The sequence below is a fragment of the Protopterus annectens genome, chromosome 5.part1, assembly GCF_019279795.1.
Source record: "Protopterus annectens isolate FY-2018-M chromosome 5.part1, PAN1.0, whole genome shotgun sequence".
Taxonomy (NCBI): domain Eukaryota; kingdom Metazoa; phylum Chordata; order Ceratodontiformes; family Protopteridae; genus Protopterus; species Protopterus annectens.
In genome coordinates, this window is record NC_056736.1 from 328,071,521 (window position 1) to 328,099,012 (window position 27,492).

Here is a 27,492-nt window from a genome sequence, read left to right on the forward strand (position 1 = left end):
GTGTCTTCAGATGAAGGGGTCACACATTCTCCAGATTCTCCCTTTGAAGAGGCCTCTTTTGGAGAAACCATTCAGAACATGATGAAGCACTTCGAATGGCAATCAAGGTAAATCTCTTGTGCACAAAATAGATACTGTAGTTTCCTGGAAATGGGTACTCCAGCCCCCTCTGCAGTACCTCTAGTCCCAGAGGCATACCAGATCACCTTCCAGTTTATATATTCAGTTCCTGATTCTCAACCACCAGCACCTAAAAGACCAGAGAGATTCTATAAGGTACCCATTGACCTTAAATAACTGTATAAGGATCCTGTGGCTACTCTGCTGCAGTCTTTCTTAACTATGTAGTACTAATGCTTGCATTGTACTCATCCACCATCAACACCAGCTAGTCATGCAAATTAACACCTTGTACCTGGGGAAGGCATCCCTTTTTTCATGTCCTAGTAATACATATGCTGTATCAAACCATCACTTTGTACTACTCTCAGATCATACTGTATGTAATTTATACTTCCTCTTCAGTCCTAATAATATGTTGTAATGAAGTCATGTATTGCTCTGTCACTACTGTACTTGTGTGCTGTACTGAACTTTAATTGTATATTACTCTCATATTGAACTATGCCACATAATTTCTTCTCTGTAGTTTCAATCATCATTGTTAGTGGAATTGTATCTCAACTGAACTTTGTTTCTGCAGCGTAGTTTATCTACCTAACGTATATTCTTTATCTACTAACTGTTGGTTCACTATGTCATTCCTGCCCTTTGTAATTTAGCCCAACAAGCAAACATCTATGCCCAGTCTACTGGTATGCCTTCTGTTGCCAGCTTCATTGCATTTGGTATTCTAAATAGTCTAGGAACTGCCTAATGTTCTGTGATAGCCATCTACTACTGGACCAGCATGACATGATTTATGAAGTATAATTATCTGTACAATATGAAGGCCAATATTCCACCTACACAAATTGTTGGTAAACATCACATAAACTCACCCATTTCTCCGCAAGATTTCACTAAACTAACATACATTTAGGTTGTAAAAAAATCACGCCCCAAGCCCCCAAAAACAAGATGAATGAGTCTCAGCAACAATCAATTAATGTGTGCCTAGCATACACACACAACTCAGTGAGATATCAGGCTGCAGACTGTAAATGTTCCACTGCCACTAAGTCTGTGCATCCATGTAGAAACACCCTAGTAGCTAGTGACTACATTGTCAGGCACACTGACTCTGCACACATTGGGCTGAACAAAGACAGAGTGACAGCTGCCTTTCCTGAGAATGGAGCTACATTGTCATGAAGGTCTTATAGTCTCTGAAACAGGACAACTGTGACCATCACCTAGTCTTAGCCAATGTAGAAGTGAATGATCTGCAGTGCTTTTCCCCGAAGGACATGCATACCAATGTGCCACATGGAGGTCAGACTCTCTCTCTCTCTGAGTGGAATCCTACCCGCATCCACAGTGATACTCAGATACAAAGGTAAGATACTTATGTTTAACCCCTAAGTAGCTGGTGTCTTTCCATGATGATCCAGTACGTATCACATTATGACAAGATTATTAGTAGCCAAACCCGGTTTCAAAAGATCGGCTTAATCATTTTGTCACACAGCTTCTGCATAATGACCGGACCACTTGCTGCCTCCATAGTATCTCTTTTAGTAAAATTCTGCCTTCTGGACATTCAAACAAGGAAAAAAGGCTTGTGGTAAATTCCATTCTGGTCCACATTGTTCTACTCAGCATTAGAAATCTTAACAATAAATTATTGATTCAACTGCAATTTGAGTACAGTCATCTCTGTGTTATGTTTCAGTATAAACACTGTACCCCTTATTGATCAGGTTTCAGCACCTATCTCACATTCAAACTTGCTGGAAACCACAGGGGAGTATAAGTATTTGCCAGAGACTCAATTATCTCTATACAGATTCTCTGTGACTCACACATAGAATTAATTAAACTTCAAATTACTCTAACCAAAACAAATCATCAATTCATATCCTGCTATAGTCACCTTCCATCCCAAATGACCACAAAAGATTTCTAAATGTACTTATTGACATACCTATAAATAAAACACTTTTTGGTGAAGATTTCAACTATCCATCAATTAACTGATGAAGCTGTACCACAAATGTTGGGTATATTCAAGGATTCCTAGAGTTAGTACATGTTAACTCAATTGTGCAAACATTTAATCACCTCACTAGGGCTCAGAACCTTCTAGACCTTGTCTTCACTAACATCTCACCTATGTATACTAGCACTGCAGTATCCTCATAAGGGGTCAGATCCAATCACAAATCAATAAACTTTTCATTTAAGAAATTTAAATCCACCTCAGTTTACATCTATATGAATTCAAGGGCTGTAAAAAAGACAAATCTATTAAAATGTTAGCATTAATACATTCTGTAATGGAAGAAAAAAATAGCTAAGGCCCATGATATATCAAAATCATCCAGCAGTAAAGATTCTATCAAAAAAGATCATAGGGAGGATCAGAGCAGAAGGCAAACTAAAATTAGAATTGAAAACCAAGGATAATCATAATTCTTTCTTTAACTATATGATATGATTTAAAAATTATACTCAGTAAGGCTGTGAATTAATCAAAAATAATATTACTCACTCTTACTCTAAAGACACTGATAATATATGTATAGACAAATTTAGTGCCAACTTCACACCAGAGTAATTGAAAATCCACAAATCTGTAAGTCTCTTCCTTCCTCCCAAGATTATTGTGGAACATACCCTAACTGCATTTTCTAAAGCTAAAATAACTGTGTCTTATGGGCTCTGACAACACAAGTGGTTGTTTAATTAACAAATTTAAACACACGCTGTCTGATCCATTATTAAAATTGATCAGCTTAAGCATAACCACAGAGTATATTTCTGAAATATAAAATGGCTAATATTACATGTCTTTATAAAGGGGACCTCACCTCAGATCTCAGGAAGTAGAGGCCCATCAGCCTAACAAGTCTAATTTGCAAAGTCATGGAATGAATTATATCTGGTTTTATAAGTTCTGACACAAAAACACATATTATGCTAGACTGACAGCAATTTGACATTCTCAAAGAGAGATTGTGTCTACTTAATTTAATAAGCTTCCTTGACAAAGTCGCTGAAGCTTTAGATAGCAGCCATGCAGTTCATACATCATACCTGGATCTGGCCTCTGCCTCTATTAACCATGCTGGAACTGTAAACAAGCTTAAAGGCCTAAATGTAGCCCATTATTTTTTAAGAGTGATAGTCAGCCATCTGACAGATGGGACCCATGAGCTTAAAGTAGCAGGTGCCACTTCAGAAAACAAAAGGGTAGCTAGTGGCATTCCTTAGGGTTCCATGCTGGGACCCCCTTCTGTTAGGCTTCCTACTGCTCATAACTCCAAACCACTAACCCACTCACTCAGACATTTGGCTAATTAAATTTGCTGCTGTCTGCAGGCTGGGTATTGCTGTACATTCAGCATCCAGTACTGAGTTACTACAGCAAAGGTTAAAACCATGCGTATCAATGGCACACTAAAAATGGGCTTAAATTAAATGCAAAGAAGTTTAGCACTGATATCTGTGATAACAAATCATTCCCAAAGATTACAGTAGAGACAGGACCCTTCTCCTGACTGATATGCTCATTAGACAAGCAAAATCTCCATCTTTTTTACCACCATGTAGCAACAGTCGTCAGAAACCTGTCTAACCCAATTAACAACAAAAGGTATAAATTAAAGGTATCTCACCCTGGTCAAAAGAAGTTATCATTTCTCTGTACTCTGTCCTGATCTGACCAGTTATAGAATATTATGTCCCTTTAAATGCTTACCTATGCAAACTCTTCATGAAGCTGGAAAGATCCTAAATGTTCCTAAATAAAAAGATCACTGGACTTAAAAGACTCCAACTGCCAAGAGAGACTTGAAGCTCTCTCTATACTCTGTCTGTTATAGACTCTGTGCCTCATTCTATACCCAGCATTCCATGCTGTTTTAAGACCCAGCCCTCCTTGGTCTCCTGTACTTCCTCAAAACAAATGTCTCCACAAACTCAAACTAAAAACATGACTGCATCAACAAATACGTAAGACATCCTAGAGGGACAGAATTATTACTCAATGCTTCCCCCATCTGAGGAATAATGTTAACTAGTACATAAAACAGTATAATACCCTCGGGTCTGTATTAGAAGCAAAAAAAGGCTCCTGAGCGTATACGGAAACAGCGACACATATTCATCGAATCACATTTAAGCAATTCAATGAATATGTCATAGGTCAAGGAGATAGTTGGCCAACTTCATGGAGTTGCCCTTTCCTTCCTTATAGTGCGATCTCGGAGTTGATATATTTAGTTAGGGGGTGTGGGGGGTAGAGATCCCCATGTTTGGGGGTGTGGGGGGCAAAGCCCCCCCTGTTTATGGTGTTAAATTATTTTAGCGAATGGCCACATAAGTTTTTTCCCTAGGGAAAAGTTTGATTATGCGGCCGTTTGCTATTTTCAGGTTTCGTGCATTATGTGTCGACTTTTATGTAGTCGCACATATGCACTTTTGGTGTTATAATATAGACCCAATACCCTCACCTCCTTTAAGCTAAACCTTGTCAATTGCATATGTGCCCATAAACTCATTCAACGCTTAACTTGTTTTGCCCTCCTGGAGACAGGAGATGCCCCTTGAGGGTGAGTATTGTCATTATACTCATTTCATACTGACCTTCACTGGTTCCTGTGAAGGCCCAAAGACGGAAAAAAATGTAAGAGGGGATCCTTTGATTGTAGGTTCAAGGTGTGGAGCAGTTTTATTCAACACTGATACATTGCTCTTAATATGTTGTGTCTTTCAGTTATGATACCTCAATATCAGCTTCTGTCAGGTTGTATTATGAAGTGACTTTTATTGAAACCATCTATATTACAGGAATATTGTATAATGACCCAGCACAAAGTTCTCATTACATAAAAGATGCTATGTGGAAATATCCAGATTACCAGGATCTAACAGTGGTGCTCTTTCTAAGTTTAAAAAAAATAAAATTTCTTGTCGAAACTTAAGAGTCTGCACCCAGACACTGAGACTTCAGCTCATAAGTTGGTTGAAGTACCCTCTAAACATTCAAAAGAAAGGTTAGACCTTAACAAAAGCTTCAAAGATGTCCATTAGAATTTAACTATATCTTTAGGAAATGCATTTCCTATGGATACAAATCCTTACCATTTCAAAGGAAGGCACCATTACTGAATAGATTTGGACACTATTCTATTGGAATACAATGATATGACAGATACTGTTTGAAGAACTTAGATTCAAATGAGAAAGACATATTGCAGAACTTACAAAAGCTGCAGCCAAAATAGTGGGACATTTTTTTAAATGTTGTATGATACTGTAGATGCCATATCTATGTCTGCTATAAAATGGGTAGTCATCAGAAGCTATACTTGGGCTAAGTCCAAGAAAATGCCAGAAGATATAAAAGACATGTACACCAACATTCATTTTCCACTGTGTTTAAGGAACTATCCTGCCTCTGAAATACACTTTGCATCATAAGCAATTGAATTTTTATTTACTTGTTTATCTTGGTAAGCAAGTGCACTTTAAATCTTGTTAATGCTTTAGTCATGTGACTCTTAATTGGGTTATTTAAACCTCATTAATGTTTTAGATATGTGACTATTAAATGGGTTATTTAAACCTGTGATATCTTGTAAAATCTGGTCTAATGAAGTTCTGATTTTGTGGGTGAAAGACAACTTTAATAAAGTTCTTTGTTTATTTCAGTACCTTGTGGAATTCTTGAGAGTTGAGACGTAGCTTGTGGCACTGGTGCATTTCATTTTGGGTCTTGTTTTCCTGGCACTGGAAGCTCCTTTGTGTTTGAGTCTGAAATACACATTCATAATAAACCAGCTTATATCCAGCAATATTAGTTTTAAAAAGCAGGCCAGTGAGGACAAACCTCTTCTTGATTGTAGTGTACTGATAATAATTCTTACTAAAGCTATTAGTCTGAAAGACAATAATTATCTTGCATGCTTTCGCCCTTTTTATTCTGTACCAATGAGCAGCAGTGGAGCTTATTATTACTCTAGCAGATGTTTTTATTATATATTTGCTACAGTTATATGCATTTAACTGACAGAATATTCAGTTGGTGCCAAACGTGCAGCTCTGCAAACATGTCTTTGGACAGCACATTTGAACCCTTTGCATATTATAATGTTTTAGCACTGCTGCTTTTAATGCACTTTGGAATATAAACAGCAGATAATACTAACTGAATATCTATAATTATAAAACACATGAATACTGATTTTGGAACGTGTGGATATCAAATGCATAGATATATATTTTATATATTTTATATATTTTGAGCAGCTTAATTCACACCCTCTCAGCATACCTGTCATTTTCTTGTGTCACAGGATCATACTCAACACAGCTATTATACAGGTCAGGAAAGGCCTTTCTATATCAGCCTGAATTGGTCCTCATGTCCTTCATTCAGTGTCAGTGTTATTCTTTCTAAACTTAGTTATGCACAGTACTAACACTGCAAAATCCATAATTAAGTAAATAATATGCTTTCCCAACTATATTTTACTCAGTGTGTGTCTGGCTTTCTCAAGTTGCACCTGTAAAACAACTGCCAGGCTCTCTCAACAGAGTTTCCTTTTAGCGCAGGAGTTATAGCTATGTCCACTGGTACAGTGTATAACAGGGTTTGTGTTAACATACATTTAATGAAGGATTTCAAGTCTTAAACGTAAATGTATGTCATCATTTATTGGTATTTCTGCTCTATGCTTTTCAAACCAAAGTGACTGTTATTTCTAAATTGTGAAAAAAGGCTACTTATTATCCTAAAATTGGAATGAATATTTCAGTATTAATCAATAAACAAAGCAACTACACTCACAAATATTGGTCTTTTCCTGACCATAGAGTATATATATATATATATATATATATATATATATATATATATATATATATGTAGTTCCCCTTCAGAAGGTCGAATGGCTGAAATCTCGAAATGCACATGGTCGAGACCATATGCTCGAAATTTCAGAAGCTCGACCTTCTGAATGGGGATCGGCATACAGCGTAGAATTCCCTTTCTGCACTGTTGTGCGATCTCAGAGTTAGAATAAATAAGTAACATGGGGTGTGGGGGGTGCAGGGGGGGCTTGCCCTACTACATAAACATCGTTTTGTGCTTTCTTACTTTTTTTCTTTCCCTTTCAGAAGGTCAAGCTTCTGAAATTCAAGCATATGACTTCAGCCATATGCATTTTGAGATTTCAGCTGTTCGACCTTCTGAAGGGGAACTATATATAGATATCTATGTGTATATATATATATATATATATATATATATATATATATATATATATATATATATATATATATATATATATATATATATATATATATATATATATATATATATATATATATATATATATATATATATATAAATGCTTGATCCTTTGTGGATACATTTCTGTTACATTTTGTAGAACTCCTTTTCTTTGAACTTTGATCTGAATAAAGTCTACAACTTATCAACTCAGCTCTCTACACAGAAGATTCTTCGAACAGGCAGAAGGTGAAGTTTCACTTATAACATAAAGAAAGCTGATTCAATGACAGTACATCATTCCTTAAATTATCTAATACCCATAAGTTTTCATCAGATAGGTCACAATCTGTAATTAAAACAAAAAAGTTGATGCGGTACAGTAAAATAAATAAGCTGTTGTTAGGAATACCAAAGGCACCGATGTCTCACCCGTTCTTATGAGCAGGCCATCTTCTACAATCTGCTTCTCATCCCCATTTTAAAGGGTCTACGGAATGTCAGACTATTCAATTGCATGACTTTTCTTTATGCGTTAATCTGCATATTTCCTTTACAGTTTGTTAGAGCAAAACATTTTCTTTACCACTGTGGAGAGCTTCAAAAATGTATTATTCCTCAAGGGGTCTTTTCCCCCAAAGTGTATTAACCATTCGTTCAGCAGATAAGATCTGTCTCCGATTTTTAACTTACAGTACCTTGTTGCATTGCCTTTTCATTTTCTGATCTATCCTCCCTTGCTCTATATTATATATTTGGTAAAGGCATCTGCCAGCTTTTTATACAACAATCTTCTGTATCTACTAAGACAATGTAACATACATGCTTGTTTCAGCTTTACTAGTGCTATGAACTAGTAGTTTCTGTTAGGCAGAGCAAGAGATGTTGCCACTATAACTTATCATGTAACTCCCCATTAACCTTGCACTGCTTCAGAATCTACATAAGTGGCATACCACTTAACTGTACAGATTTTCGTAGAATGTCCAGATTTTTGCCTCATATTTTTGGTCTGTTCCCCATAAAAGTTATGGTTTTCTGACAAATCGCTTGGATGATCTAAGGACTGAAGTTACTAAATAATGACATACATTTAAGTTTAAGACTTCAAATCCTTCAGAAAATGTATGTTCACACAAATCTTGTTACTCTAGCAACTTTTTACATTTATAAGAGCAATATTTAAATTCTGTCCCTATTTTTGGGCCTTTGTTCCCCCATTTTGTCAGGCTTTGTCTAGATTTCTTGCATTAAGAGGTTGAGAGGTGTTTACAGATTACTGTCAGTCTTCCCTTTCTCCTACCCCCATTTGAGAGTTTAGACATCCATACTGTTCTGATTTAAAATATGAGCATTGTTTCTCATGTTTTGCTATTTTATTGTAATTGTACTCTGTAATATCACTAGAATTTATTATCTTTAAGGCTGAATAACTTGCCTGTCTGTGTTACTGTCAGTCCTATTAGACACACCTTTGTAGAAAACTACAAAAGTTGTAGTGTTTATTCCCTGGAATTTGCCTGCAACATTCACAAGCCCAAAGAACAGAAAGTAGTGAACACCAGTATGGAATATATTGGGGAATCTCCTGCCAACTGCGGTATTGCTTCCATAGGACACATAGGGAAGATGGATGCACTGCTGATAATAGTCTATCAAGAAAATAGGGCATTGCAGGTGGGTAAATGTGCCTTGCAAGCTACATTTTGTCATAAGTAAAGCATTGAAAATATCATCATCTAGAACTCCTTATGTCATGCACTGTCTCCTTCAGTCAGACGCTGACTGGATCACTTAACAAATTTTTCCTGCTAGTCCATCTGTGATCCTTTTACAAAGGTTAGTCTTTTAGGGTGATGCCTTTCCACTTAATGGGTTTGCACTGAATATTTTGACCTACTGAACAAATCCCATACTTCACAACCACCAAACTATACAGAACACACATGCATGGCTCATGGATTGTAAGTAGCCAAAGTTCACGCACTATATAGATCTCATGACCCACTGAGGCTTAACTAGTTTGATATTAATTTATTGTATGATACAATGAAAACAACTGTTGGTATTTCATTGTGCTTTGAGAGGTTGTAATCAACTAAATCCAGTGGTTGAATTTCCACTTGCAATGCCATTGACTGAGTTTTAGAAAGATCATAGGATTACTATGCAGTTTATTTTTTATTGCTATTTCTTATTCTATCTAATGTAATTCCAAATGTGTTTATTGTTGTAGTTTATTATAGACTGCATAATGTTGTAAAGGAAATATTTAACCGTATGTCAACATGTCTGTTATGGAGCTTTTCTCCTCGGGCCTCTGCTGAAAATGGGCTTTAGCCCAGTTGGACTAACTCAGTCAACAAATGTTAAAATAAAATAAAAATAAAATATTGCAGTGCCACCTTGGTGGTGGGCTCAGTTATTTATACAACTGCTACCCTTTCATTGTGGAAGACTGAACATGTTATACTGCAAGGCTGACCTCTGGTAGAACCGTGTCCAGATGTTGGTGTGTTGCTGTTTTGCTTTTATGCCTCCTGGTCCTTTGAGAAATATAAGTCACTAGAAATGGTGAAAAGGCCAGGGATAGGGTTCTTCCACTCCACTACTGCTGGTATCCTGTGGTCCACAAAACTGCATTCTTTCTATTTTAGGCTTTTGTCAGGATAAAATAACTGGGCAGGTGCTCTTCTGTGGGAAATTATTCAATAATATCCCTCACAGCTTGAAAGAAAGGATCTATGGCTGTATGGGGTGAGAACACCCCAACCCCAAGTAATCTAAATTCTTCTCTCCTCACATAACAAACTAGATAAATATCCAAGACAAAAGGGTCGTTGCTCTGCCAAAACCCAGCAAAACGTATCAGAAAGTCCAAAATGAGCAAAATAACGCTGCTGGATACTGCTGGTTGTATAAAAGTTTTTAATAACAAAATACCATACGTTACAAACTGGATAAGCGCTTTCGGGTTGTTACCCTTCCTCAGATAAAATACATTGTAACATAAAACTTCTTTTAAAATAATCACTATCCAATCAAATTCAGTAAAAAACCCGCCTTTTACAGAGGGTGGGCTTAAGAGGAACTACATCATTCAATCCTGGAGCCCTATGTGCTGTTAATTCCAGGATCCATTTAGATTCAGCCAAATCAGTGTTCAATCTGATATCCCCCCCCTACAGGTGAGACTCAGATTGACAATGACCCTAAACGTGAATTTATGTGTGGGGTTTTCTTTCACATGCCTGTAGAGTGCATTATGTTCGTCCTTATTTCTGATATTAGACATATGCTGGAGAATCCTAACCTTCAACATCTGGTTTGTCTTCCCCACATAGTAACTCAAGCACGAACAACACTCTGCAATATAGACCACGTCAGTGGTCCTGCAATTGGCCCTGCCCTTAAACAAGTAAGTCCTATGGTTGTTAGGATGTTTAAACTCTACACCTTTCTTGATAAGACAGCAGGCTTTGCAGGACCCACAGGCTACGGTCCCTGCTTTCCCCATATTGTTCCCACTGCCCATTGTCTTCTTTTCCTTGCATAATAAGTCTTTTAAATTTTTGTTCCTCTTGTATATGAACTCAGGGTGAGTCCCAACAATATCCCTCAGGCTTTCATCACTCACTATGATATTCCAATTCTTTCTTACGATGTCACATATCCCTCTTGCATCACTACCATATGTGAGTGCCATCTTACGACGGGTCGGCCTAGCTACTCCTGTCCCTATACTGGTGACTGTGGTATCGCCTGTCACATCTAACCAGGGCCTATATTTCGTGTTTCTATATGGTTTGTTCTTATTAATAATTTTACCTACCATTTCCTCATTGTAACCCCTGTTCACAAAACAGGCACCAAGATGACATATCTCCTTCTCAAACTCTTGATTGTCTTTACTCAATCTAGAGATCCTTCCTATCTGACCCTGCACCACGTTCGAAAAGGTGTGTCTTGGATGCATACTATCAAACGATAGTAAGCTATTCCTCCAGCATCCTTTCCTATACAACCTGGAACTAAAACCATCCCTGTTCTGTTCCAGGCACACATCTAGAAAATCTATAGTCTCTTTCGAGGTTGTTACACTAAACCTAAAAAAGGTGGTCGTGGTATGTAAATAGTCTATAAACATATTTAATTCTCCATCCGTGCCTTTCCACAAAATAAAAATATCATCTACAAAACGTAGATATGTGAAAAGGTTTTCCTTCCAAACATGTTCATTGAACACAAACATCCTTTCCCATTGCAAAAGGACAAGATTAGCATAGGTATTGGCACAGGGGGTGCCCATGGCTATCCCCTGTGCCTGCCTATATATGCTATCTGTCCCTAAAAAGATGTTGTTATCCAAAACAAGGGTTAACAGCTCAACGACCAAGGCTATCTTATCATGTGTGACCCCTAATGTGGTAAGTAGTGTCCTTATGGCCCGTATACCATACTCATTATTAATCACAGTGAACAAATTGTTCACATCCAAGGTGACCATTGTAAAATTCCCCACTGATTCCTCATGTTTGATACCACCAATCAAAGTAAGGAAATGTCCTGTGTCCTTCAAAATATGCTTCATAGAGGCTACATATGGTCTAAGGGTCACCTCCAACCATATTGAAATGTTTTCAGTGACCCACCCCCTGCCTGATACTATCGGTCTAAGGGGTGGGTCAACCAAGCTCTTGTGCACCTTGGGCAATGAAGATAAGTTAAAAACAATATTACCACACTAGATTGACTCATAGTGAGTGTGGTAATATTGTTTTTAACTTATCTTCACGTCAGTTAACTCAAGCCGAGTTAATGGTACTGAATAAAGGTTTGACGTTCATTCCTAGTAAAATGTGTACTTATCAGGAGGTCTTACTAGATATTATGCAGTATTGTCGAAACTTAATGTTAAGTAAACTATTTGGTGATGTTGAAAATACACAAACTGCTTTGAGGAAACCTAGTGGGTTTATACCGGCCCTGACACCGGCTTTACAGTTATTTATTAATCAATGTGATCATGACCTGCTACTTTATTTTCAGCAAAGTGATAGAGAGAAATATTATAATTTAACTAGTGAACAGAGATTAGCTTTGGCCAAGTTATGTGGATATACTGATGTCACGATCAAGATGGCAGACAAGGGAGGTTCAGTCGTTGTGATGGACTCCGACTGGTACAACAACAGGTTAAACACACTTTTGTCGGATACAGGGACTTATCAACACATCAATCCCATAGATGTGAGGAGAATTATAGATAGGGTCCATAACAAGTTGCAGTATTTGGGACAACGCTTATTGCTTACCCCTCAACAACTGGAGTTTTTACATATAGATAAGCCCACAACACCGGTATTTAAGGCATTGCCCAAGGTGCACAAGAGCTTGGTTGACCCACCCCTTAGACCGATAGTATCAGGCAGGGGGTGGGTCACTGAAAACATTTCAATATGGTTGGAGGTGACCCTTAGACCATATGTAGCCTCTATGAAGCATATTTTGAAGGACACAGGACATTTCCTTACTTTGATTGGCGGTATCAAACATGAGGAATCAGTGGGGAATTTTATAATGGTCACCTTGGATGTGAACAATTTGTTCACTGTGATTAATAATGAGTATGGTATACGGGCCATAAGGACACTACTTACCACATTAGGGGTCACACATGATAAGATAGCCTTGGTCGTTGAGCTGTTAACCCTTGTTTTGGATAACAACATCTTTTTAGGGACAGATAGCATATATAGGCAGGCACAGGGGATAGCCATGGGCACCCCCTGTGCCAATACCTATGCTAATCTTGTCCTTTCGCAATGGGAAAGGATGTTTGTGTTCAATGAACATGTTTGGAAGGAAAACCTTTTCACATATCTACGTTTTGTAGATGATATTTTTATTTTGTGGAAAGGCACAGATGGAGAATTAAATATGTTTATAGACTATTTACATACCACGACCACCTTTTTTAGGTTTAGTGTAACAACCTCGAAAGAGACTATAGATTTTCTAGATGTGTGCCTGGAACAGAACAGGGATGGTTTTAGTTCCAGGTTGTATAGGAAAGGATGCTGGAGGAACAGCTTACTATCGTTTGATAGTATGCATCCAAGACACACCTTTTCGAACGTGGTGCAGGGTCAGATAGGAAGGATCTCTAGATTGAGTAAAGACAATCAAGAGTTTGAGAAGGAGATATGTCATCTTGGTGCCTGTTTTGTGAACAGGGGTTACAATGAGGAAATGGTAGGTAAAATTATTAATAAGAACAAACCATATAGAAACACGAAATATAGGCCCTGGTTAGATGTGACAGGCGATACCACAGTCACCAGTATAGGGACAGGAGTAGCTAGGCCGACCCGTCGTAAGATGGCACTCACATATGGTAGTGATGCAAGAGGGATATGTGACATCGTATTGAAAAAGAATATCATAGTGAGTGATGAAAGCCTGAGGGATATTGTTGGGACTCACCCTGAGTTCATATACAAGAGGAACAAAAATTTAAAAGACTTATTATGCAAGGAAAAGAAGACAATGGGCAGTGGGAACAATATGGGGAAAGCAGGGACCATAGCCTGTGGGTCCTGCAAAGCCTGCTGTCTTATCAAGAAAGGTGTAGAGTTTAAACATCCTAACAACCATAGGACTTACTTGTTTAAGGGCAGGGCTAATTGCAGGACCACTGACGTGGTCTATATTGCAGAGTGTTGTTCGTGCTTGAGTTACTATGTGGGGAAGACAAACCAGATGTTGAAGGTTAGGATTCTCCAGCATATGTCCAATATCAGAAATAAGGACGAACATAATGCACTCTACAGGCATGTGAAAGAAAACCCCACACACAACGTTTAGTGGTCATTGTCAATCTGAGTCTCACCTGTAGGGGGGGGACATCAGATTGAACACTGATTTGGCTGAATCTAAATGGATCCTGGAATTGACAGCTCATAGGGCTCCAGGATTGAATGATGTAGTTCCTCTTAAGCCCACCCTCTGTAAAAGGCGGGTTTTTTACTGAATTTGATTGGATAGTGATTATTTTAAAAGAAGTTTTATGTTACAATGTATTTTATCTGAGGAAGGGTAACAACCCGAAAGCGCTTATCCAGTTTGTAACGTATGGTATTTTGTTATTAAAATCTTTTATACAACCAGCAGTATCCAGCAGCGTTATTTTGCTTATTTTAAACTAGATAAATATCACAATAACTATTAGAGTTGTAAACCATTTTACACGACATACCAAAACTGAATGTGTATACATTAAACATAAGAAACATGCAATCAAAAGATGAGCTGTACTTCAGTGGAGAATAAAGTATCACTTTTTAATTTTATAATTACCAATTTATTAATTATTTTATTTATTTTCTATTATTTGAATATGTTAACTATGGTAAAACACTGATTACACATTATCAATTTCTGTCTCAACCCATATAGCATGTATTTCATGAAATAGTGATACTTAAGAATAAAGACAATCTTCACAGAATACGTTTTTGTTACTAATTAAACACATTTATGTAAAATGTAATTATGTTAGTCTTGCCTTTATGTGGAATGATTTATTCCAACTGTATAGCTTCTATATGAAATGATACATTCGAATTAAATCATCATCATCAGCCCCCTTTTTCCCATTTTACTACATGGGGTCGGGATATTGTGTTAACTGTTGCCAACTCTCTTGATTCAGTGCCACACTCCTGCATTCTTCAACACTCATTCCTGACTGTCACAGATCTTCTTTCACACAATCCATCCACCTCTTTGCTAGATGCCCTCGCTTCCTCTTACCTTCTTCCTGTCTGTCCCAAATCTTCTTCGCTACATTGCCTTCTGCTTTTCTACACATGTGCCCAAACCACCGTAATCTGTTCTCTTTGATTTTTTCTGCAATTGGAGCTATTTTGGCTTCTGCTCTTATGTCCTCATTTCTTCATCTGTCCCACAGTGTGCATCCTACCACCTTTCTCAAGCACTTCATTTCCATCACCTCTAGCTTCTTCAACTGTTCTGCCTTTACTGCCCAGATTTCTGTACCATACAGTAGTACTGGTCACACTACTGTCTTGTACACCTTACTTTTCAGCTTCTTTGGCATTCTTCTGTCATAGACTACACCTGATACTCTATGCCAGTTGGCTGCAGTCCTTCTGATTCTAGCTTTGACCTCTTCATTCAGACTACCCTTCTCCTCAACTACTGATCCCAGATACTTGAAGCTTTTTACCTGTTCCACTAGCTTCCCTTCTATCTCTATTCTCAACTTGTTCTGATTTTCCCAATTTGCTGCCATTACCACCGTCTTATATGTGCTTAGTTTCATCCCATGTGCCTTCAGATTTGCATTACATTTTCCTATCCTTTGTTGAAGTTCTAGCTCAGAGTCTGCCTGTACTGCAACATTGTCTGCATGCAGCAGCTTTGTTGATCCGTCCCCTCCAACCTGTTTGCTAATGTTGTCCATCACCAGTATGAACAGTAGTGGGCTCATAGCTGAACCCTGATGTACACCCACTCCCAATGGGAGCCCCTCTGTGAGGCCAAACACTGTTCGTACTTGAGTCACTGGGTCCTTGTACATAGCCTTCACTAATTCTACCAATGTTTCTGAGACTTCAAACCACCGCAGTACTGCCCAGATCAGCTTTCTTGGGACCTTGTCATATGCTTTCTCCAAGTCTAGGAATGCCCAGTTGGACTCTAACCGCATCTCTAGCTTCTTCTCAAGTATCTGTCTCAACACAAACATTGGGTCAATTGTGCTGCATCCTGATCTAAATCCAAACTGCTCATCTCCCATCTTACATTCTACTACTCTGCATATCCGTTTATCAGTTACCATCTCCAGAACTTTCATGCAATGTGATAGTGGTTTGATGCATCTGTATTGCCCACAGTTGTGGATGTCCCCTTTGTTCTTGTACACTGGAATGAGTATGCTTTACTAGAAAGGCTGACAAGACTCAGCTACACTTTGCTGTGAGGGAAAGGTTAGTTTGCTTTTTATTTGTTGTATTACTTTATTGCCTTTTTCTGTTTTGAATACTGTGATTTGTTTTATTTACCTAGTATTTTACTTGTATTCTGCTTTTAACTGCATATTAAACTTGAAAAGAGACCACAGCTCTGTCTCTTTTGAGTCAGGTAGAAAATTGTTTCCCCACCCTCCCACACAGTTACTGTAGTGTTCTTAAACACCACTGTCTTTCTAGCTGCCTTCCCCTTATGTTAATTTGACCATATATCTCATTTCCTCTCTGTTTTTACTGCCTTGTGTGAGTAAGCACAAAATTATCATTTTGTGAAATCACTCCCCTTCAACTATTTAAATTTATTGGCCATCCTACTGTATTCCATAGTACGAGAATACAAAAGTGACCACCCCCTTTCAATCTATCTTGCTGTTTTAAAAATAGTGACTCTCCACTAAAACTTAACATTTTAGACAGGTAAAACTTGTTACCTACTTTCACATCTAATTCCTCTAGTGCACACTGCAGTGTTTAGGATAAACCATTTTTTTTTATCTTACCTTTAAGCATCCCTGTGACTAGCACTTGCTTTAAAACCTGTTGGAAAGCACTAGGAAGTCTTAAACTGATACAAGCACTCAACTCTCCTTGTCAATAAGTAGAAATTAATTGTAGGCACTAAACAGCCTATAATTGCAAAGTACCTTGCAAAGGTAAGGGAATACTTTACAAAGAAAAAGCACCAAACCAGGCATGTCCAAGGGTGATTTCTTCTGTCCAACTGGTGAATCCTGGCATACTGGGGCAATGCAACAATTGCCTCATGTACACAGACAACCCTCTCCTCCTACCACCCAACATTACAACCTGTGAGAGATGCACTTACATAGCTAAACTGGAAGCAAAGCTCTATCCACCCAAGATTGTGCTGGACAGTCAAGAGGAGAAGGTTAACACCCGCACTACACCTCAAGCAACACATAGCCCTTCTAAACCCACACCATCAACACCCACACATAACAACACTAAGCCTACATATGTGTAGGTCCTTAACAGTAACCTGCCCAAGCAACAAGGACCTCTGAAGCTGAAAGGCAAACAAACACCAATCACAACCAAAGTGTCACATAGCTCACAACACCAGTGTGCCATCCAACAGCCCCTAAGGCAAGACAACTTACCCAACACTTTAGTCATAGGTGACTCTACAGTCAGGCACACTGATGTCCCACTCACCAGGCTGAACAAGGAGAAAATTAAAGTCAGCTGTCTGTCGGGTGCCAGGATCTGCCACATAATGCATGCACTCAAGTCACTCCACAACAAGTATGAATATGATTCTGTCATTGTCCATGTTGGAGTGAATGACTTGAGACGTACCTCCTTGGACTAAATGAAAAGAGACATGGAAGAGCTCTCGGATCATGTGGACCAGGCAGGTATGACCCTAGCCCTGAGTAGCATCCTGCCTTCACCCAGAATGATACCACAGTATAAGGACAAAATGATTGACTTCAACAATTGGCTAAGCTTCTGGTGTCATTCAAAGGGGATCCAGTATCTGTCTGCCTGGGACGACATGATTGCAAACCACGATGCTTTGCCAGAGATAGTCTGCACCTGTCACCCCTGGGATTCAGGTTACTAGCTAAGGCTCTTGCCACCCCTATAGTGCCTTTTTTTAGGCAAAGTTCAAAGGACAAAACCACCAGTGTAACAGGTACAAGCATGCAAAATCTGAAGGTAAGGCTACTCAATGCTAGAAGTCTAAACCTCAAAATGCACTTTCTCGTGGTACTCCTAAAAATGGAGAACATCAATATCTGTGCAGTAACTGAGACCTGGTTCAAGGCTCCAGACAGCACCCCTGCAATACCAGGCTATAATTCTTACCACACTTTTTGGCCAGCAAACCAGGACCGAAACACTAAAGGAGGTAGAGTGTCCATATTCACCAAGGATATTCACAACACCAGGCTAGTTGCCCAACACAATGCGTCTGAAATTCTCCAGGTGCAACTAACACTAGGTAAGACTGCAATCCAAATTGTAGCTTTTTACAGATCCCCCACCATGCCCCAAGATTCTCACTACACCTTTCTAAATATACTGGAAAATATTAAGATACAACCAAACAACCTAATACTGGGTGATTTCAACTACCGTGCCATTAACTGGGAAAACTACTCGTGTACCAACACCTTTGCCCAACGGTTCTTGGAATTTATAAATTCTAATGCCCTGGATCAACTAATCCTTGGTCCCACCAGGGGCTCCAATATCCTAGACATGGTCATTACCAACATGGGAAATCGATACTCCGCACCTATGGTCACCCCTCGTTGGTCAGGTCTGACCATAAGATAATCACCCTTGACATCCACATCCCTACCCCACCCCCCCAGTAAGGAAACCTCCATAAAAAAATTATCGAAAGCCAACTTCATGCTACTCAAGTCAGAAGTGACAAACTTCATGACACCCATGCAGACAGGAACTGAAGGTTTGACTGCTGAATCCTCCACTAAGGCTCTGTACGAGCACATCCACTCGTGCATGAATCATTCCATCCCCAATAGAACCAAGATGCTCACCTCCAAAAAAAGGAAGACAATCTGGTGGTCCCTTGCTATAAACAAACTTTACAACAAAAAGAAGAAATTGTTGTGGAAAAGAGGAAAATCCCGGGATGCAAAAAAACTCCCTTACCAGCCTCAGTAAGAAGCTGAAATCCCTCATAAAATCCTCCAAAGCTAGTTACGAAATTAAAATTGCCAAAGATTCTAAAGACAACCACAAGGCATTTTATAGCTATGTCAAGAATGTAAATGGCAATGCTCAGATCTGCTCTAAGCTACAACAGAATGACATTAAATATACTGATCCCAAGGATATTGCCAATATCCTGGCAGATCGATTCAGTGCAAACTTCACCCCCCTCTCACCCCCTAAAGGACGCATCTCAATACCGAAAGATTGCCAAATTCCAGTAATAATGGCTACACAGGTAAAAATACACTCTCCAAAGCTAAGAATACAGCATCTATGGGACCAGACGACATCCCAGGCTGTGTAATACATGAACTACAAAATGAACTGGCACCTCACCTAAGTGTCATGTTTAATCATAGCCTCACCTCAGGCTTTGTGCACACTGAGTGGCGCAGAGCTACAGTTATCCCACTCCACAAGGGGGAATCCACCTTGGATCCCAGGAACTACCGCCCCATCAGTCTGACGAGCCTGATCTGCAAGGCCATGGAATGTATTATCTTTGAATCAGTCTCCAGAGCCGTGGACAAGGGTAAAGTGCTCCACACAGCCTATCTGGACCTCGCCATCAACACCATCCCCCACTCTGGAATCATAGATAAACTTATTAAACTGGGCATTAATCCCTATGTCACTCGATGGGTTGCCAACTGGTTTACTGACAGAACCCACACTGTAAAAGTAGCTGACTCCAAATCCAGCTCCAGACAAGTGACAAGTGACAAGTGGAGTACCTCTGGGTTCAGTCCTGTGACCACTCTTATTTGGCATCTACTTCTCTGACGTACAGGCCAACAGTAAGGGACTCTGGCTAACAAAGTTTGCAGATGACTGCAAACTGAGACCCATTATTGAATCCCTAAATGATGTGGATATTCTACAAAAGGGCCTTACAGAAACAGATGCTTGGTGCCAGACCCATGGGCTCAAGCTCAATGCCAAGAAATGTATAGTTATCCCCTTTGGGAAAAAACATGTACCCGTGAATTACCACATAGGTGGCAGTACACTAAACACCGAAAATGTGATAAGAGACTTAGGGACACAGGTGGACAGTGATCTCACCTTCGATAACCACATCGCCACAACAGTCAGGAAATCTTTCTATGGGGTAGACCTCATCACTAAGGGCTTTTCATCGAGAAAAAAGGAGGTCATTGTCCCACTGTACTCATCCCTCATTAGACCCATTACAGAATACAATGCCCCATTTTTTATGTACCTTTCAAGACATCTGCAACAACTGGAAAGGCCACAGAAATATCTCATTAAAAGAATCATAGGTCTAAAGCAGATGCCCTATGCTGACAGCCTAAAACAACTCCACCTATACTCTGTCGCATATCCTCTACTCAGAGGCAATCTCTGCTTAACATACAAAGCCATGTCAAACCCAGAGCTGTTGGACATGCTACACTTAAAGAAATCCCAATCCCTCAGAGTCACAAACTCCAGGGATGTAAACCTTGTCATCACAATGAATAGAACATGCTGGAGGCATAGGTTCCTCACCCAGAGACTCCCCAGACTCTGGAATAGACTGCCCATACATGTCAAGCAGAGTGCCTCTTTGACCCTCTTCAAAAGGAACCTTGATAATTGGATGGGAGATAGGAAATTCACCCGGGATCATGTCAGGTGCCCTGCTAGACAGGGGTCCAGGGAAGTAAATACTGTGGGAAGAAATAGCCAGGGAATTGCTATGGCTAGGCTTGTATAGGCCCTAGAGCTGATAGCCTAGTACCAACCTATGAACCTATGAGCCTATGCTTATTCTCCAGTCATAAATCAAATATGCCAGCAGATTCATTTTTTTTCTATCTTATGGTCTTATTTTCATAATAACTAATGCAAAACACATCAAGGTTACTTTATTTTAACTAAACAAGTTCAATAAAACTATCATTTATGGGAATGGAAGCTTCTTGACATGCTTTATGTTCTTAATCCAAAACAAACCATTCAGCTTTACTGCTGAGGTATCAGATACCTCAGCAGTATGAAGTAAATGATCATATAACTAAGTAGTGTATGTAGCCCCATGATTACTCACCAAAATCAAAAAAAGACCTGTAAAGCACTTCTGTAGAGCAAGACCTGACCGTAAGAGTGCTTTCAGAGGTGTGTTACAATCATTATACACCTTGTAAAGACTGTTATAGTTGGGTCTCACACAAGAGATGCTCCTTTACTCTCAGCTATCCTTAAATATCTTGCCTCATATTTTCTTTCTGGTCATGGAAGCTTACTGACATCAGCCCATAAGAAACTTATTTAACTAGTCTAACATTTATAAATTGTCCCTGACCTTTTCTTCTAATTATATTTATTTGCTGCCTATATGATAGCACATGCTATTGGCTTTCAAAGCTGGTAATACACTTTACTTTTTTTTTTGTGTGTGTGTGTGTGTAACTGTTAGAACATACAGTACATAAAATTCCATGTATTGCAAAAAAGTTATGATTGGGTCTCACTGATCAAACCAGTTACTATGTATTCAAGAGATTAATTTATTGACATGCATGTCTTGAACACATAATAACATCGCTATGATCAGAGACCTAATCATAACCCTCTATATCAAGCATTCATAGTTTCCAATATAAGTTTAAAGTAACTTAGAATTTATTTTACTATAGTAAATTACAGTAATGTGAGTTGGTATTGGTAGAAGAAACTATCTAAATTCCCTTATGGTAAAAGTTTCCAACAGAATTTGAGAATAGTAAAAGATTAATCATTCTATAATGATTTAAGCATTCTCAGGACAGATTTTGGTGTTGTTCTTTGATAATATTATTTAGTGTACTTGGAGTGCTAAACATTCCAGTTCTGCTCAGCACTGCAATACGTCATTTGAATGTGAGTAATACACTGCACTGACGACTGATCAGCATCGCTGATTTGCACATGGTTGGCTGCCCCCTTCACCCCACCATTGCTATGATACCATACCAAACAACTGCTGGGTTTGTGACTGATGCAAAATTGCACATGACCACATTTGCAGTAGAAGAGATTGGGTAATAAGAACTTCAATGATGGCTGAGTCTCGGTCATCTAACATTTGTACATGACCATCCTCAAAATTAATTGCTTTTTGTTTACATCATATTGTTGAAATGTTATATTAGTTCCATGCGGTGGTGGTGCTGCGGTAGCGTTGTCGCCTCACAGTTAGACATTGCCTGTTCAGTTCTCAGTTAGAGCGTCTTCTGTGTAGCGACATGCGTGAATGGGTGTTCCTTCGTTGAAGGTTGTGCATTAGGCCTGGCAAGCCAGTACGTAAAAATCTACTGCCAATCATTAGCGGACCGGAGTTTCGCTGTGGTGACCCCTAACCGGGAAAAGCCGAAAGACGCAAACAAAACTGACTCTTCAAAAAATATAAACTGGCTTGTAATAAACTGCGTATGGACTCAAAATGCATAATACACTAGTACAACTGATGCACACCATTAACAACTATATGACATGCTTCTCGAAACCTTGGCTTATACACATTCAAGGGCATTATTCTACATCTGTTTTTGAAATAGATATATTAATAATCATGACATTATGACACTAATATTTTCATGAAAGAAAAATACATTTTATGGCTAACATGCAATATGAATTTGAGTAGACAGATTACTGAAAGGAAGCAGCATTTTCCTGCATATTCTGCAATAGCTACCACTTTATCCATAGTCAATACTTTGTAATAAATGAACACATAAAATTTATGGGCTGAGAGATTGGTTTGTCTGCAAATAATGTGGTAGGATCAGACTGCATCAGAGGGTATAGAGGACCTGTTCATAGATTTCATTGGTGAGGACCTATTCATAGATTCGTACTAAGCTAACTGACCTTGCAAGCCATTTTAAGCTTAGCCAATTATCCCTTGTGAGACTCAAACCCTGCACCTTATATTTGCAAGGCAAACACCTTAACCATTAGGCCACCCTCCCAACCAAAATATTAGAGACAGCTGTATTCAAACCCAGTATCATCTGCTTCCCTAAAGGGGAAGATCTATCAGTGAATTAACAACTGGTGCCACAGAGTCATTTTGGGGGAATATATAGGATATCCAAAGGAAATAATAGAATAATGCTTTATATAAACATTCATTAATATGTGAGCAAATTAAAAAAAAAAGAAGTATTTGGACTTTCTCATTACTGTAGGAAGTAGATTTACTTCTTACAGTAATGCAGCCAATCTGCAGCTCTGCAGCTCTCCAGATCTTCAAGTGAAGAGCAAAAAAAAAAAAAAAAAAAAAAAAACTGAAGCAATTAAAGTGCCTTTCTATATCAGCATTTTGGTACAGAACAAAGCCTAGGCAGTGCCCCCTAATGATTTGAGCCTAGGGCAGCTACCCCATTCACACCACTTCTGCTATGCTACTGAAACTGAGAAAGTGACTACAGGCTTGGTTATTTTCATCCAGATCACCCCCACCAAGCAGTTATAGCCACTTCTACATATAATTCAGACATAATATCATGATAATAGAGAATGACCATGTATTTCACCTTTATTCCAAACTAACAATTGTCACACATTTAAATATCAGACTTTGCTTTTTTTTTTCCTTTGGTCATTTATCTTGCAGTATTTCCTTTGGCGCTTCCTTTTCCAGGCAGACCAATGTTTCTTTATCTAGGTAATATTTTGCTCTGATCTGCTCATTTATGTGGATACTGCATTAGATTTAAAGTTTAGAGAGAAGTTCTTCATTTCCTTGGGCATTTGAGACCTCCCCTTTTCAGAAGACTGCACTCTGTATGTTGACAGTAGTGCTTTGACAAGACTCATCACCTGGGTAGACAGATTAATGAGGTTTATGTTGGACCATTAATTCCATGCTCTTCCTGTCAGTTAAATTATGTCTGCAAGGTGTGTAGGCAATGTGTAGATGGAATGAAGACACTGATATTTACTAGCATTTCAAGACTGCAGTTACAGGTATAACATCACAATAATTACAGAGTCTTTTTACTATGTTATGTCATCAAGATAGTCATAAAAGTTTCCCTCACTTGCCTGCAGGGCTTACGTTAGCAAACATACATATACAAGGTGTATAATGACTTTATATTGAGATTCAGTATAGTGATCATGAACCATTGCACTTAAGTAAAGCTATGGAAAGTAGGGAATTTTGCAGAGAAGCCAGCTTCACTGTACTCCACACCCCCCAATATCTCAAAGTATACTAACTCCAAGACCAAACTTTCTTTTGAAAGGAATGCTTGAAGTAACTTTTTTACCTACAAAGTGAGCTTTGTAGGAATGTGCTGCATATGTATCTGTCTATCTATTAGTCCATCTATATATCTAGTTGTGTATGTGTATTTCTGCATCTGTATCTATGTATAGTGATTGTGTGTGTATATGTGCATTGCATGTATGAAAGTGGTTGTCAACACATCGGGGCTTCCCTGAAGAAACATCAGTGTAAAACACAAACCAAAATGATATACTATAAAATTAAGGAGTCTGCATTTGTAAACAATAATACAAGAAGGTTTAAAGTTTTCATAAATATTCATGGATGAAGGCAAGGTGGTTCATACTGCCTACCTTTATCTGGCCAAGGCCTTTGATATCATTCCCCACTCAGGAATCATAGAAAAACTCACTAAGCTAGGCATCAACCCATAAAAAACTAGGTGGGTTGCAAACTAGCTCATAGAAAGAACCCACAGTGTGAAAGTAGCTGACTCCAATTCGACTGCCGACCTGTCATGAGTGGAGTCTCACAGGATTCGGTCCTGGGTCCTCTCCTGTTTGATATCTACTTCTATGAAGTCCAGGCCAACAAGAAGGGACTTTGGCTGACAAAGATCGCAGACAATTGCAAGTTGGGAGCTATTATTAACTCCCCACGTGATGTTAACATCCTACAGAAAGGCCTCACTGAGACCAATGACTGGTGTCAGAAGCATGGCCTTAAGCTCAATGCCAAAAAATCTGTCGTCATCCCCTTTGGGAAAAACTCAGTTCCCATGAATTACCACATCAATGGTAGTCCACTGAACACAGAAGAAGTTATAAGTGATCTGCGAACACAGGTTGACAACAACCTCTCTTTTCCCCACCACATTGTCACTGTGGTCAGAAAGTCCTTCTATGTGGCACATCTCATTACTAAGGGTTTTGCATCCAGGAAGAAAGAGGTCATTGTCTCCCTCTATTCTTCCCTCATTAGGTCAATCATCGGGTACAATGCCTCATTTGGCATGTACCTCACTAGACACCTGCAACAACTGGAGAGGCCACAAAACTACCTCACAAAGAGGATCCTAGGCCTTAAACACTTGTCCTATATGGACAGACTCAAAAAAACTCCAATTATGCTCTGTCTCATATCGCCTAGTTAGAGGCGATCTGTGCTTGACTTACAAATCCATGTCTGATCCAGCTCTGTTACAAATGCTACATCTAAAGAAATCCCAATCCCTCCATACCACATGCTCCAGAGACCCCAACCTCATTACCACAATCAACAGAACAAGCTGGAGGGACAGGTTCATAACCCAGAGACTGCCTGTGCTATGGAATAGACTTCCCATATATGTCAAACAGAGCACCTCATTGGCCCTCCTCAAGAGAAATCTTGATGAGTGGTTGGGAAATAGAAAATTCACCCCCGGGATCACTCCAATGGCTCTACTCGACAGAAGCACTGGGAACTAAGGTTGGGTGGCACGATGCTAGGGTAATCCTATGGGCTAGGCTTGTAAAGGCTCCAGGGCCATTACCCTAGTACACACCTATGAACCTATAAACAGAACTACTGAGCATGATAAAGGTTTATCTGTTGTCTGAAAAAAACTTTCTGCATTACATTTTAGTAAGTTCTGAGAGTGATGATACACATGATTATGACTGAGTTGCCAATCATGACTGTCTTATTATTTGTTCGAGATACGGACACCAATAAATTTACCTCAAGACCGAAGGGTTATGATTGGAGATCCAATCATAATTCTGTGTAGTGCTCCATGTCCTACTAGTTACAGAAGAAAAAATTATTAAGTATAAATCCATACAGCACTTATCGAGGTCTGTCAGAAAAACAGTGTAAGAGATTTTTAAAAAGTCAAGAACACATTAGCAGTACAGAGAGCAGGCAGAAACAAATTTGTTTTTTATTCTTCCTCTGTTGTTTTCTGGCTTGTAATGGCAGGTTCAACTGCCTAGCACAATGCCCAGTCCTATCAACTGAAGCAGTGGGTGTTTAACATTTGTTAAGATCTAGTGTCACACCATAGAAGTGCTTACCTGACATGGCTTTTTCTGGATACTGGAGTCTAATCACTTAACTCCATGCACTACAATATTATTAGGTGCAATAAGGAAAGAGTGTCACCATATACTTATAAAATAATTCAAGAAGTACAGAAATGATCAATCTATTTATTTGTTTGTTTATTTAACTTTTTGTTTATATTTAAATCACCAGGATGTCCAGCAAGTTTCAGGTAAATTTTCAGTATAGATGGCATTTCACAAAGCAAATTATACAAGTCCCAGACATAGTATTTCATATCACAAATTATACAATTAGTATAGCAGTGTACTTACATCACATTGAATAATGTATTTGAAAAATAATGTCTCCACAACCCTATATATCTAAAGGGATTCTCTATCTGTCTGTCTATCTATCTAGCTATCGATCATACAGGGGAAATTCTCCATGATGTGTTTTCCTGAGAAAGGGCAGAAAATGCATCCCAGTAATGACAAGATGTTAATTCTGTACAGGAACCAAGAAATCATCTTTACTGGTGCTAAATGAACAACTTAGAATTTGGAAATGCAAGCTTACATCGTTGAATGGTGTGTTGAAAGTATGTTAGGTAGGAAGGTGACACAAATCACAAGGCATTGCAGAAAATTCAGCATGGGCTCATCACTTTTTGAAACTCTTTTCTGATTATTAACATGAGAATTTTCTTTGGCAAATGGTAGGGACAAGGAGTAAGGAATACCTGAATGTTGATTTTCTGCAGTGAGTGAAAACAGTCATTTGCGACGGCTTCCTAAAGTGGATTAGACCTATATATTATGCAAGTCACCAAAAAGGTTTACATATAAAATGTACAAAACTGGTAAGCTTAAACTATTTTCTAAGAGCATTGTTAAGGTACACTATAAAACAGCATTGTCTGCATTGTATTAAAGGTCAGACTCTAAAGAGGGAAAAACACGGTTTTGTCCACGGTTTTGAACCATTCTATTAACTAGTTAAGTTAAAATAAATATAACACAGGGAATTATGATCATTTTTCCAATCACAACCAATTTGATAATGTGCTAAAA